We start from the raw sequence: 14,539 nt of genomic DNA, 5'->3' as shown, positions 1-14,539 counted from the left end.
TCCTGTCTCAACCTGCCGAGTAGCTGGGACTACAGGCACAAACCACGATGCCCGGCTAATTTTTGTAGAGACAGGGTTTTGTCACATTGCCCAGGCTGGTCTCGAACTCCTGAGCTCAAAGCGATCCACCCACCTCGACCTCCCAAGGTGCAGGATTACAGGTGTGAGCCACAACATGTGGCCTATTTTTCATTCTTTATTCCTTCCATACTTCAGTCTAGAGAGTTTCTGCTAACTTCCAGTTTCTCCCAGTTGCTCTCTTCCTCTACATCTAAACTGCTGTAAACTCAACCACTGAGTTCTTAATGTATTTTTTAGTCTTGAAATTTCCATTATTTTCATATATTTCAATTCCTTTACAAAATCTTCTTTCTTTTGATTATTTTAGAGTCTGTGCCTGACTTCAGTGTTTGCCTCATCTGTTCTGTTTCTTTTGTTAGTCTTTTTTGTTTTTTATTGTTGTTTAGTCCTGTGTCTCATTAGCCCTGGTCACTTTTCATTGAGCACTGAGCACGGACATTGATATGAAAAATTATGGAAGGCCTTGACTGGGTGTGGCGGCTCATGGCTATAATCCCAGCATTTTGGGAGGCCTAAGGTGGGTGGATCACTTGAGGTCAGAAGTTTGAGATCAACCTGGGCAACACAGAGAAACCCTGTCTCTACTAAAAATACAAAAATGAGCCAGGTATGTTGACACACATCTGTAATCCCTGCTACTAAAGAGGCTGAGGCAGGAGAATCACTTGAACCTGGGAGGCAGAGGTTGTAGTGAGCCGAGATTGTGCCACTGTACTCCAGCCTGAGTGACAGAGCAAGACTCTGTCTTAAAAAAAAAAAAAAAAAAAAATTGTAGAAGGCCTAGATGAGCCTTCAGCTTCCAGCAAGCAGTTAGGGTCAAACTGAGCTGTTTCAAACCTGGAATTCAGCTTTGCGAAGATCTGGTTTGTTTCCTCCTTACTCTCTGTTTAGAGTGTCCTGATGGTGAGCCTGGTGAGCTTACCTCATCTCTATCTCTTTGTTGGAAGTTAAACTCCAAATTTCACCTCCTCAGGACCATGAGACACCTGCAAATTCTGTCTCTTTAGCCTACTGTCTGTGATTCCTTCTCCTGGCCTAGATAGCTTATGAATTGGTGAACACCTCCTGCGAATACATGGCTCAGACTGTTAGACTTTTATCCCTCTACTTCCCTTTGAAGATTTTAGCCCCTCAAGTCTTGACTATTTAGAAGTCTAGACTTGAGTTTCTTGCTCCTTTATTCTGTAAGCCTCTCAGAAGCTCAGCTGATCTTCTTGGTTTCTTAAAAATCTATCGCTACTTGGCTTCTAGCCAAGGTGTGGTGGTGTGTGAGTGGAGTCCCAATCACTTCAGAGGCTGATGAAGGAGAACTCCTTGAGCCTGGGAGGTCGAGGCTACAGTGAGCCAAGATCGTATCACTGCAGTCCAGGCTGGAAAACAGATAAAGACCCCTGTTAAAAAAAGAAAAAAAAAAATACGACCCTCACCTTTTGGATGAAAATATCATTGTTACACTGGAAGTATAAATAGTATCTGGCTGTGTTTTAAAATGTAAACTTCTTATCTTTTAAAAAGTAATCCTAAAACAATTAGAGATTAAATAAGGAGTGCCTAAAATTTGATTTCAAATAATTCAGTGGGGATTCTATTCTATGTCAGAGTGTTTGAATATGTTCCTAATTTAAAAATTAGGCAAGTAAAAAAAGTTACAACCATGAAAAAATACTCTGACTTGCTACAGAATAAAAATCAGAACTCCTTAGTAATTACACAAAAACTCATCCACACCCCACTTAGCCAGTGGTCATGCCATGCCCTCAATTCTTTACAAGTTTTGGTACCTTTGCTCCTTATCATTTCCATCCTAACTTCCTTTTTAAAAAGCTGGCACTATTGTCTTTAGTATTGTTAGACCATGATTCCCACAAGAGGTTGAAGGAGAATGCAGAAGCTGTTGGAGGCCTAGCAGGGCCCCTTTAGAGAGGTTTTCTAAACTGCCACATTTCATAAAGGCACAAGCAGGCATCTTCCAAACTTTCCATCATAGTACAAAGCCCCTGCCATCAAAATCAAGACCAACCTTGACAAAATCAAGGCCAACCTTGACTGTCTGCTACGTGCAAAGCCTCCTGCCAGATGCTTTACCCAGGTTATCTTTGTAAACCCTCACAGCAATCCCGTGACAATTATTACCTAGTATTCCTTTTTACAGGAAGGGAAACATGTTTAGAGAGCCTAAGTAGCTAGAAGCAAGGGAACAGTTACCAACTAGCTAAACCAGGATTTAAACCTCAGGTATCTGACACGAGAGTCTCATGATTAAGTGGTTCTCAAACTTGAACGTGCATCAGCCTCACCTGGAGGGCTTGTTAAAACACATGCTGCTGAACCTTACTCCCCGAGTTTCTGATTGAGTAGGCTTGGGGCAGGGCCCAAGAATTTGCATTTTAATAATTTCCTGGGAGCTGCTGATGTTGTGTGTCCAGGAACTTCACTCTGAGAAACACTGTACTAGGGTACACTGTACTTGGGTCAATGGTCATGTGATTTATTGTCCGCAGATATGCAGGAAAACTTGGTGGTTTCTTCTTGGCCTGGGGGAGTGAGGAACTCTGCTGTGTTAAGCACGGACCAAATGACCCATCGCTTTGGGTTCATTCACTCAGGACATGGGTTCACTCTGGTAATGGTCACGGCAGGAGACCGCCCGTTTCTTGGGCCTGGAATGCACTGAGTCCTTCCTGTTGACTGACAACAAGTGGCCAGCCTCACCTTGCAGAAACACGTCAGATGGTCCCTGTTTAGGAGCCATTTTGATGATAAATTTTTTAGGACTTGCCTTTGCAGTATTGAGTCCATTAGGCTCCTGTATTAGTTCGTTCTTGCACAGATAGAAAGAAATACCCGAGAGTGGCTAATTTATAAAGAAAAGAGGTTTAATTGGCTCGTGGTTTCTTTTTTTTTCTTTTTTTTGAAATGGAGTCTCGCTCTGCTGCCCAGGCTGGAGTGCAGTGGCACCATCTCGGCTCACTGCAAGCTCCGCCTCCCACGTTCACGCCATTCTCTTGCCTCAGCCTCCTGAGTAGCTGGGACTACAGGCGCCCGCCACCACGCCCGGCTAATTTTTTGTATTTTTAGTAGAGACGGGGTTTCACCGTGTTAGCCAGGATGGTCTCGATCTCCTGACCTTGTGATCCGCCCACCTCAGACTCCCAAAGTGCTAGGATTACAGGCGTGAGCTACCATGCCTGGCCTAATTGGCTCATGGTTTCATAGGCTGCACAGGAAGCATGTCGGTACCTGCTTCCGGGGAGGTCTTAGGAGGATTTTACTCATGGTGAAAGGCAAAGGGGAAGCAGGCTGTCTTACATGGAAGGAGCAGCACTAAGAGGCAGAGGGGAGGTGCCACACACTTTTAAACAGCCAGATCTCCTGAGAACTCATTCACTATGCAATACCAAGGGGAGATGGTACTAAACCATTCATAAGAACTACACCGCCATGCGCCAATCAACTCCCACCTAGCCGCTCCTCCACCGTTGGAGATTACAATTCCACACAAGATTTTGTGGGGGACACAGACCCAAACCATATCAGCCCCTATCTGGAAAGGCCTCAAGTGCAGCCACAGTAAACGTGTGAATCATTGCTCCTTTCCTAATCCCACCTGCTGTTTCAGCTTAGTTTTCCACTGTTATTTCCCTACTCCCAAAGCTCCTGCTGCACAAATCTCTTCTTTCTTTCCAGGGCATTGTCGTCAAGAGTCTTGCAAGCTAGTTAGAAATGTTTGCACTCAGCAAAGCCTTCTTGTATTCAAGAAGGTGAACTAGATAATGGTGATAGAGAGGTTTAGTGGCTACGGGGCCCTGCTGCTTAGCAGTTAAGAACCTGCCTCTCTTCTAATCCAGCTAGCACACACTGGAGCTGGGTGGTCTGACAGAAGTTTCTTAAGTTGGTGCTTCCACTTTCCTCATTACAAAATAAGATAACAAAATTACAATATTTCTGAGTTATTTGGAGTGTTAAATGACTTAGCATATGCAAAAATCTTAACAAGGTGTCTGGCACAGAAAAAGCATAGAATAAGCTGCCACTGGCAAGAGTTCCTTCTCATACACATGAAGGTAGTGCGCTTTGGAGACAATGTGGAGAAAGGACATTTGGATTGGATCTTGAAGTGATCCAGCTTATGGGCAGTGTTTGGGGTTTGGATAAGTACAGTCTTTCTGGAAAGAATAAGACAAACAAAAGGAGAAAAATAGCCATGGGACGGGGGCATGGGAAGGGAGGGGTCTCTAGCGAGGAGACTGTCTCTTGCCTATCCTGTGAGCCTCTTCTCCCCTTCTACCTACCACGAATCCTGGGCTAGAAATAGGAGAACATCTCACTATTCTTATGAGACCAGACCTTTGATGTACATCATGCCTGGGCTGCCTCCCTCCATGCTTCAGAGCACTTGCCCCAACTCTCTGGCAAGATCACCTCTTCTTTATGCACCACGCACGGAAGAACCCTCTGTTTTCAGCCTTATCTTGCTGTATAATTATAATTATATACGTGTGTGATAGACAGTCTTGTCTCCTTGTTGAACTGATTTTTTCCATGTTTGTGAGGGAGCCATGTCCATCTCTATGTTCTCCACGCTTGACTCATGGTGGGGATTCCGTGGTTGTTGTCTGAATGTATAAATGGACAACAAATGGATAAACAAAGAGTTAAGTGAACACAGTATTTTCCTACTAAAGACTAGTCCAAAGCATAGTGTGAAAGCAGTGTAATATAGAGCCGTGTTCTTCAACAGGTGGTGCGTGGATCAGTAGCATCTTCCTCACCTGGGAGATTGCTACAAATGCAGACTCCCAGGTCTCATCCCAGACCTGCTGAATCAGAATCTGCATTTTAACAGGATCCCAGGGTGATTCATGTACACTTTACAGTTTGAAAAGAGTGGTCTAGTGGTTAAGAGAGAAAGCTCTGGAGACCGAGTTTCAATTCCAGTTCTGTGTCTTACCTAGCTGTGTGGACTGGACTTATTCCCTCAGGACCTTAGTTTTCACATCTGTCGTATGGGCATAATGATAGGAGCTCCTTCATTGTCCTGTTATGAAGATTAAATGTGTTAACATGTGTAAAATACCTTGCACGATGCTTGCCCAATGCAAGCATTCAGCGTTCAAAAAATAGTAGCAGTTGTTATTATTATTCATATCCTTCTGACTGCCCGTCAGACTGTGGAGAAAGAAAAGAAAGCTCACTGAAGATCTAAATAGACACTGCCCTCTGTTTCCTCTCCACACCCGGTAGCTGGGTGGTGGGGGCCATCTAGCCTCTGGGCTGCCCCTTCCTGCATTGGGCCCCCTCAGTGGGGCACTGCTGACGTCAGCAGCGTGGCCCTTCTCTCCGCTGTCATGCCGCAAGCCCAGAGCTTCCTGGAGCTGAGGACATCAGCTAGACAGAGAGAACCACCCTTTCCCCGGCGCTGAGTCATGCTATTTCTATTCAGACAGGGATCAGGGCAGGTGGGAAACTCTACAGCCTGGTGGAGATGCCCTAGGCGAGGGATTGGGTGACTCATACTGGGACATGAGTCACAGTTATTACATAAGGGCAGATCAAGAGTATTCAAGCACCACACAAGCCTGAATCTGTCCCCACTGATTGGGGAGGGGGTTGTCAGGAAGGAGACTTGCCCAGAGACAAGTCCTGGAATCTCCAAAACAAGTTGGCCCCACTTCTCACGAATTGCTTCTTTCACATATGCCCAAGGACAATATCATCATCATCATCATTGATGTGGTTATAATTTGAAACAGGCAGATAAATTTTCAGGACTAGAGAAAACCTGTGGGTAACTTACTTTAACTTTCAGAGGTACAGATTAATTAGCACGCAAACATTGGAGATATGAAAAAGCAGTAACTCTCCTTTATGAGAGCTATATAAAAAAAGTGAAGTCAATTTAAAAAGCAATTCAGTAGAAGAAATACATTTATTTAACAAACAAGGGATACAAATTTTACACTGATGACATTAATAGCATTCGTCCTTCAACATATGCATACTCCAGGATTGTGAAGGTAGACAGAGATGGATACCCACTGATGATGAGTGTGGCAAAAATCAATGGAAGCTTTCTGTCATGAAGTTGGGCTTAAAAGACTTGTGACATTGGACCTTCTAGGTTTAAGCTAAAGACACAATCTGAAATAAAAAAGAGTTATGAAGAGAGAAATGTTTTCTAAATTATTACTTATAAGAAGGGAATACAGAAAGCACTTTTCAAATCCAACTATACAATTTGGTGTCATCTATAAATGGTAAATATACTGGGCATTCAGCTATTGAAAAAGCTTTTGAAGTCCTTGTACTATAGAAGATGCTAGTGCTAAAATGCTGGGTTAAATGATAAAGCAGAAAACAAAATTTTTAAAGCCTTAGGGTCAAAGATACATTAACAACAACAAAAGGTCTCTCTACTCTGGAAAAAAATCCAACTGTAAAAGACTCGAATGAAACAGAAAAATATTACCATTAGTTGTGGGAATTCAGTGAACATTTTCCATCTTGATTAAATTTTCAAAACTTTCTGTACTTAACATGTCTTATAACATAGATGTATATACAAATGTATTATAAATAATAAATGTCATGTATACTTATTTAGAATATATATGAATATATAGTATAAAAGTGATATATAATATATAACATATGTTTTGAAACACTGAATACTAGTAATATAGTATAATATAATATATAGTAAACTGTCAGATTAAAGTTGAAGGAGACTCTGTGGCCAGTGTTTTATACTCATATATCACATTCTTCTTATGTGCAAACGGTGACCAGCATACAAAGGTTAGCTAATTCATAACTTCAGTCCAGTGTACTTTAGAAGAAAAATTAGATGGGTGTGGATTATGTGCTATATTAATCCCTATGGATTAGATATTTCTGTGTAGAGAACTCTGATTAATTTCCTTATTGCTGATCTAGCCAGGCAACAGCTTTTACTTGTGGTAGTTACAGGCCTTTCGGCCTCACAGTAGATAAATCAGATGGCAATAGAATTGGTACACACTCCCTTCCATCCTCTCCCCACCCTTTCAATAAATGTCAATTTGCTGGGTTTTTCTGGGCCATGGAATGTACGTGTCATAACCGAAGAACAAATCCATTTGCATTCTCAACCCAAACACGATTTTGGAACTCCAAACCTCCCTGAATGCCAACAGGGCTGTGGCTCCATGCCCAAAAATATAAAGGGAGAGTCTCTCACTTCCCATGCAATCTTAAATCTGTTTTACATCAAATGGTGGCTCCAATAGAAGAAAGTGTCCAGAACCAAATACTCATATTCGGATACATCAATCCGGTTAATCGCCTGGTCCTGCTAAGGACTTCTAAAAACACAGTCCAGCTATCGTGAGGCATGATGTTCTTTCCAAGCCCTGATCTACCAGGCACACAATTGCCATATTCATTTTTCAAGGCCCCATCTCTTCTCCTGCTGATCCCCAACCAGGGGTTGCGAACTAAAGCCAGTGGGCCAAACGCAGCCAGTTGCCGGCTTGCTTTTTCTTTTGGCCCTTTCGTAATGGCCCTTGATCTAAGAATGGCAGTTATTTATTTATTAGTAACCAAATGGTTTGAAATGATTATATAAATATGTACTTAATAGCCTTGAGGCTGCCTTTTGGCCTTGATTTTGCCCAAAATATTTACTCTCTGGTTCTTAAAAGAAGCCTGTCCTGAAAGTTTTTGTTGTAACCATCCCAACCTAAGATATCATTTCCTGGATGCAGCTCCTTACTGATACTCCTGTTCCATGCTTCCCCCTCCCCACATTTTTTTTGTTGTTGTTTTTTACAAGCTGCCAGAAAATCCAACAGAGCATGACTTTCCTTTCCTTGGAGGCTTCCTACGGCTTCTCTTTCTTAAATAAAATTCAAACTCTCTACCTTTTCCTTCAAGCCTGAAGCCCCTGCCTACCTCTGCCTTCATCACCAACAACTCTCCCACTGGATGGGTTCCAGCCGCCTGACTAACCTATTCTTTTTCACGTTGAGCCTTTGGGCATGGCCCTAGAATATGTGCTTCATGAAGGCAGAGATTTCATATTGGTGATGTCTTCATGTTCTTCAGGGTGGTGTCTGGCACATAACACACATTGTATTTATTCTGCACCATGGAATATACCTGTACCAAAGAACAAACACATTTGCGTTCTCAAGTCAAACACTGTTGTGGACCTCCAAGCCTTCCTGAATGTCAACAGGGCTTTTTTTATATATGTAAATATGATACATGCCAATTCTACTACTTACTGTATTTTGCTCCTTTATCCATCTGTAAAATGTTGATAAAATATAAATTCTGCCTCCCAGCATTGCTATGAAGATTCAAAGTCACTTATTTTTGCAATGTATAGAGAGAACTGACATTAGAACTTAGGTCTTTCTCATACTCGGCTGCATCATCCTCTCTTCATTCAAACATTAAACCTTCCTCTGCTACATGACCTAGGGACAAATCCGTGTGTCTGTGAACACATGGCCTTCTCTTGGAGGAAATATCTTTTTTTTTTTTTTTTTTAGGCAGAGTCTCACTCTGTCACCCAGGCTGGAGTGCAGTGGCGCGATCTGGGCTCACTGCAAGCTCCGCCTCCCAGGTTCACGCCATTCTCCTGCCTCAGCCTCTTCGAGTAGCTGGGACTACAGGCGCCCGCCACCACGCCCGGCTAATTTTTTGTATTTTTAGTAGAGACGGGGTTTCACTGTGGTCTCGATCTCCTGACCTCGTGATCCGCCCGCCTCGGCCTCCCAAAGTGCTGGGATTACAAGCGTGAGCCACCGCGCCCGGCCTTGGAGGAAATATCTTTGTCTTTGTGTCAGAGTGATATGTTTACGTGCCCTCATCCAGGCAGCCTTGTGGTACTAAATGACTCAAATTCAAGTTTGTAATCCTCCAAAGCCAGTGTCTGGTTTGGTGCTAGAGAGCCTTGTTTTTATACTGTAACTACTGCCTAGAAGAGGAATTCTAGCACCTTTTGTCCATCCTCTCCCCTGCCCAGCTGTGGGGCATGAGGCCACCCCTCTGGCCAGATGTCTGGGTTCCTGCTGCTTTTTGCTTTGTTCACGTGACTCCTCGGCTGCACTAGGTTCTTTGGTTATTGGTTGGAATAGGCACTTCCAGGGAAGGAGAGGAGGAGGGAAACAAGGATTTGATAGACAGTTGCAGCCTTTCCATTTATGGGAACATGGCTTTTAATTCAGGCTTCATCTTCAACCATGGTCTTTCCCAAGCTTTTTTCATGTTATTGCTTCCCTTGTGATTTTTATTTATTGGTTCTGCTGCTAAACAATTACTTACTTAATATTTTCCTTTAAATCATCTCACTTTGTATTCAAGTCTGTGGATGCCAGGCCAAACTCCTTGGCAGAATTCAGAAGGCCCCTCACTGTCTGCCTAGCTCCCATCTTAGCCCCTGTCTCGCCACTCCCTGTATCTCACCAGACATTTCACTTAACTGACCATCAGAGTGGCTATTGAAGCTTGCTACCTGTGTCATTGAATCCAGTGTCTAAAGCATTATTGTGTTGACCAAGGGGAGAAAACAGTTTTGTAAAGAGATTTTTTTTTTTTCATGAAGAAGAGTAGGAATATATTGGTCTACTTCCAAATCAACAATAAATAAATGGTCCCACTTATTTATTTTTTTAACCTGGTGCGAACTCTTCTTTATCCAAAGAATTTGCTTTGCTTCTTTCATTTTCCCCTTGAGGCCGGCTCCCGAGGCCATAGAATGAAAGAGGCCTGAAAAAGCACGCTACCAGTAAACCAGCATGCCATTCAGTATCTTTTCTTACACAACAGTTATTTGTAAACTAATCAATAAACTTTTCTCATTTTGTTTGCTCCTTTAGAACTCTTAGCAGCCGCCTGCTGAACCATGAAGAAACTTAAAATAGCAATGATCTCCTCTTGACGCTGCCGCCTCTTTCTCCCCATAGAACTCACTAGCCAATCTGTGGTGTTTATACTCGAGGCCGTATGAAGCTAATCCGTATGGAAATAAAGGATAAAAATATTCAGATTGAGTTTTACTAAGTGAACCGGAGGTTTTTCTGTTCAGCAAAATAGGCCAGGTAAATGCGTTTCTGATACAAAATAAATCACTAGCTTGAAGACCTATATTTCCCGTTTACCATTTTGCTTAGACGCAATTCACAGCTCTCTGCGTGGATTGTGAAAAGCACCAGCCCCTTCCCCCAGGATAGTTCCAGGAGCAAAACTCATGTTCCTGTTAGAGTCTGGGAGTCCTCTTCTCCCAGCCTGAGGCTGAAGGTGTTCAGGACTTCTCAGAGGGCCAAGGGAGACAGAGGAAAAGGAAAACATTCAGGGATGTGTTTTTAGAGCAATTTACTAGCTAGGCCCTGAGTCCTTACTCAGGAAATAAGACACACACTCTGGCTCTGGGTACCAGAAGTTTGTCACACAGTGTTGTCAATGCAAAGATGGAGACAGGTAAGGAGTTGCCATAGGAGAACATAAGAGGGGAGCCCCACCAGCAGTGCAGGTGTTCAGGCCAACCCTTTTGAAGCACTTGGTTCTAGTCTAGGTGTTTTCATTCATTCATTCACTTAGTCATTAGTTCAACAGTATTTGCCGAATGCAGGTGTCTTTTTAGAAGGAGAGCAACGAACAAAAAAGACATGTTCTCTTCTTTCATGAAGTACATAGTTTTAGTGTATCTTACTATTATTATTATAATTATTATTAATATTTGAGACTGGGTTTTACTATATTGCCCAGGCTGGAGTTCAGTGGCATGGTCAGGGTTCACTGTGGCTTTGACCTCCCAGGCTCAAGTGATCCTCCAGCCTCAGCTCCCCAAGTAGCTGGAACTAAAGGCATGCAGCACCACATCCAGCAAATTTTTTTGAATTTTTAGTAGAGGCAAGGTCTTGCTACGTTGCCCAGGCTGGTCTCAAACTCCTGGCCTTAAGTGACCTTCTTGCCTTAGCCTCCTAAAGTGCTGGGATTATAGATGTGAGCCACCTGGCCAGTTTTACTGTATCTCAAGGCATGAGCTGCAATACGGGAAAGAGGGAAGGAGAGGAGAGGAAAGGAAAGTCATTCCAGGTCCAGGGAGTGGCAGGAGCAAATGCATGGTGACAAGACATAGCCCAATGTTTTCTTGAACTGCACTGCATTCATTACTTCTTCATTGTGATCTTTCAGGTTGGAAGTTGGAAGAAATGATAATGGGAAGGGGTATGTCTTTAACTTGTCCAGTAGGCAATATAGAAAAATTAGTGCCTTCTTTTTTTATGGTTCTCCCATATGCTTTATTTTTATATCTCAGGCATAGAAAAAAATAAACTTTAGAACTCTTAGAACAAATATTTCTGAGAAAGTTCTTGATTTCTTTCTGATGGACTTATTTCAGTCTACCTCAGGTCATAACGAATGCCATCAGACAGAGGTGACGAATGCAAAGCTGTGGGCAGGTTCTGATCTGGACTCCAGAAAAGACCATGGTCAAGGGCAGCCCTGTGTGGTGGCAGAGCTCAGAGAAAGGTAGCCTCATATATATAGTGCATTTAGGGCATTCCGATGAAGGGGAAGCATTTCGACATGCTCTGGTTTGCCAAGTCTGAGTAAAAACAAATAACAGCCATGGACAGTCCTTCCTGAATTATCAGAATTTTTCCAGGAGTGAAAAAACTCCTGATAACTGATGCTTGCATATATGTTGAACCATATGAAAGAAGTTGACCATTTGTGCTCCGTAGGGTGGCAGTTTTGTAGGTTTTCACCACTCTGTTGCAGGTACAGAATGGGGATCTTTATCCTTGGCATCTCACATTACCTATTTGAGCTACTAAAGTCTTTATTCCATAGCTGAAGAAATCAAAGCTCAGCAAGGTGACGTAAATTGCCCAAAGCCACACAGCCAGAGGAGCCAGGATTCAGAATAAATCTGTTCAATGTTAAAGCCTGACCATGGATTGAGGCTCAGGGGCCTCTATCTTCCCTGTCTCGGAGCCTGTAGGGCCCTTGAGAGCCCTGTGGTCTGGGCTCTTTTCTACTGGGTGGCCCAGTCTGCTCTTTTCTACTCTGCATATCATCTTCTCTGGACTCTGAAACCAGCCTGATCCTGGGTGTCTTTGTGCCCTGATTGGCTGGAACTTCAAGGAGCTGGAGGATGAGACACTGACTTCTGTGGGACACTTGGCTTCTGATGAGGGTGGAGGCTGGATAGATTCTGGAAGTGTTTCCTGCAGGGGTTTCTCATACTGACTATCTCAGCACCCACCTCCCCCAACCTCATCACAGACCCTGTTTTGTCAAGAATTCTCCAGAACTGATATTATTATTATCATTTTTATTATTAGTTTGAGATGGCGTCTCACTCTGTCACCAGGCTGGAGTGCAGCGGCACCATCTTGACTCACAGCCATCTCCGCCTCCCTGGCTCAAGCCATTCTCCTGCCCCAGCTTCCTGAGTAGCTGGGATTACAGGCATGCACCACCACACCTAGCTAATTTTTGTATTTTTAGTAGAGATGGGGTTTCACCACATTGGCCAGGATGGTCAGGACTGAATTATTAATACCAAAGCTTAGATAGTTACCAGCCCTTCCTTGAATCCTCCGCTGTAAAAGCAGGTTTATAGCAGTCAGAATGGGCAAAGTTATGCTGTACAAACAAACATTTCCCCAAACTCTCAGTGGCTTAACGTAATCTAAATCTCTCTCTCTCTCTCTTTCTATCTCTTTTCCTCCCTGTGCTACATCTCCAGCAAGGGTCTACAGGGGGTCTGTGCTCATCAGGGCCACACAAGGCCCTAGGCCAAAGGGGGCTTTCTCTCAGTATGTGTTTCTACAATCACCTTGGCATAGAGAGTAATATGGTTTGGCTGTGTCACCACCCAAATCTCATCTTGAATTGTAGCTCCCATAATTCCCACGTGTTGGGGGAGGGATCTAGTGGGAGGTAATTTAACCATGGGGGTGGGGCTTTCCAGTGCTATGCTCATGATAGTGAATAAGTCTCACAAGATCTGATGGTTTTATATAAGGGAGTTCCCCTACACAAGCTCTCTTGCCTGCTGACACCTAAGACATGCATTTGTTCCTCCTTCACCTTCTGCCATGATTGCAAGACCTCCCCAGCCATGTGGAACTGTGAATCCGTTAAACCTGTTTTTCTTTATTAATTACCCAGTCTTGCGTATTTCTTCATAGCAGTATGAAAATGAACTAATAAAGGAAAGAAACATCAAATTGCACACTGGCTTTTAAAGCCACCCAAAGTGATGGGTGTCCCTTCTTGATGAAGGCTTTGCTCACATCTCATCGGCCAAGGCAAGTCACCTGTTCATAGCTATCTTCAAAGAGAGTGGAGAAATAAAATTTTTTCACGTGTCTAGAAGACAGGGCACAAGAAATATTTGGGGAGGGCACTGAAGACTCCGCAGCCATTCAGGATAGTGTACAGGAAAATGAGCTCATCTCTTGGCCATTAGACATGGCTCTTCCAAGCACATAGCCTGGTGAAAGGCTGATTCAGTAGGACAAGAGGCTAACCCAAGCAAGCTCTAATGTCCAAAAAAATCATAAGGGCATATTTGAGTACACTTCCATCATTGAATGTTGTTATTGTGGTAAGAGGCTAGAACCAAGTGAGCAAAAAGAGTTGCCTTGCTAGGATATCGCCATATTGCTAAGGCAACTTTTTCCCTTGGTCTTCCATCTCAAGCAGGCCTGACCCTAAAGAGTAGCCCTCCTTGAATAATAATAAAACTTAGACATAACTTGCAAGTAGTCTTCCCATATGAAAGCCGATGGTAATTTTATAGGGAAACTTGTCCATATACCACTCCAGAATCTTTCTCTGAGTTACACGAGCCAGATCAGCATTGCAAATCTTTCTTTGGACAGTCATTAGTCACTGGGATGAGTTGCACACTATAAACTGATAGCCCTTAATGTTCATGTAAAATAAATCTATTTATACAAAGTTTATATGTCTATATATAATAGAAGGCATCAGTGAGTACTTCCATATGCTGATGTGTCTGATGTGAGTATAGGCAGCTTATAGGCAATGCCCAGAGACAAGAAGAGAAAGCTACTGATTTAGTTTATATTGTGACATTGCATGGTTCTACCCCTCCATTTCTTTAAATGCCATCTAAATCTGAAGGGGGAAAAGGTAGTGAATAAAGAAATTAAATAAAATGTTGATGTCCACACAAGCTGATATTTCTCATGCATCCTTTCTTATTTAAGCAAAATGATTGCATTTAATGTGAAAGCAAAAAAGTCAAAGTGCTGAGAACATTCTCACTGTTATTATTTTTTACCGGTAGTATCAATCCTTTTTTTTCAACAAATGTTTATTTAATGCATACAGTGTGCTGAACAGAGAAGAAGATAGACAAGGTCCTTGATTTCATGAAAATTATATTCTAGTGAGATACAGACAGTGAGTAAGTAGACAAATACTT

This window comes from Symphalangus syndactylus, chromosome 11 (assembly GCF_028878055.3).
Source record: "Symphalangus syndactylus isolate Jambi chromosome 11, NHGRI_mSymSyn1-v2.1_pri, whole genome shotgun sequence".
Taxonomy (NCBI): Eukaryota; Metazoa; Chordata; class Mammalia; order Primates; family Hylobatidae; genus Symphalangus; species Symphalangus syndactylus.
This window is presented reverse-complemented; position numbering follows the sequence as displayed.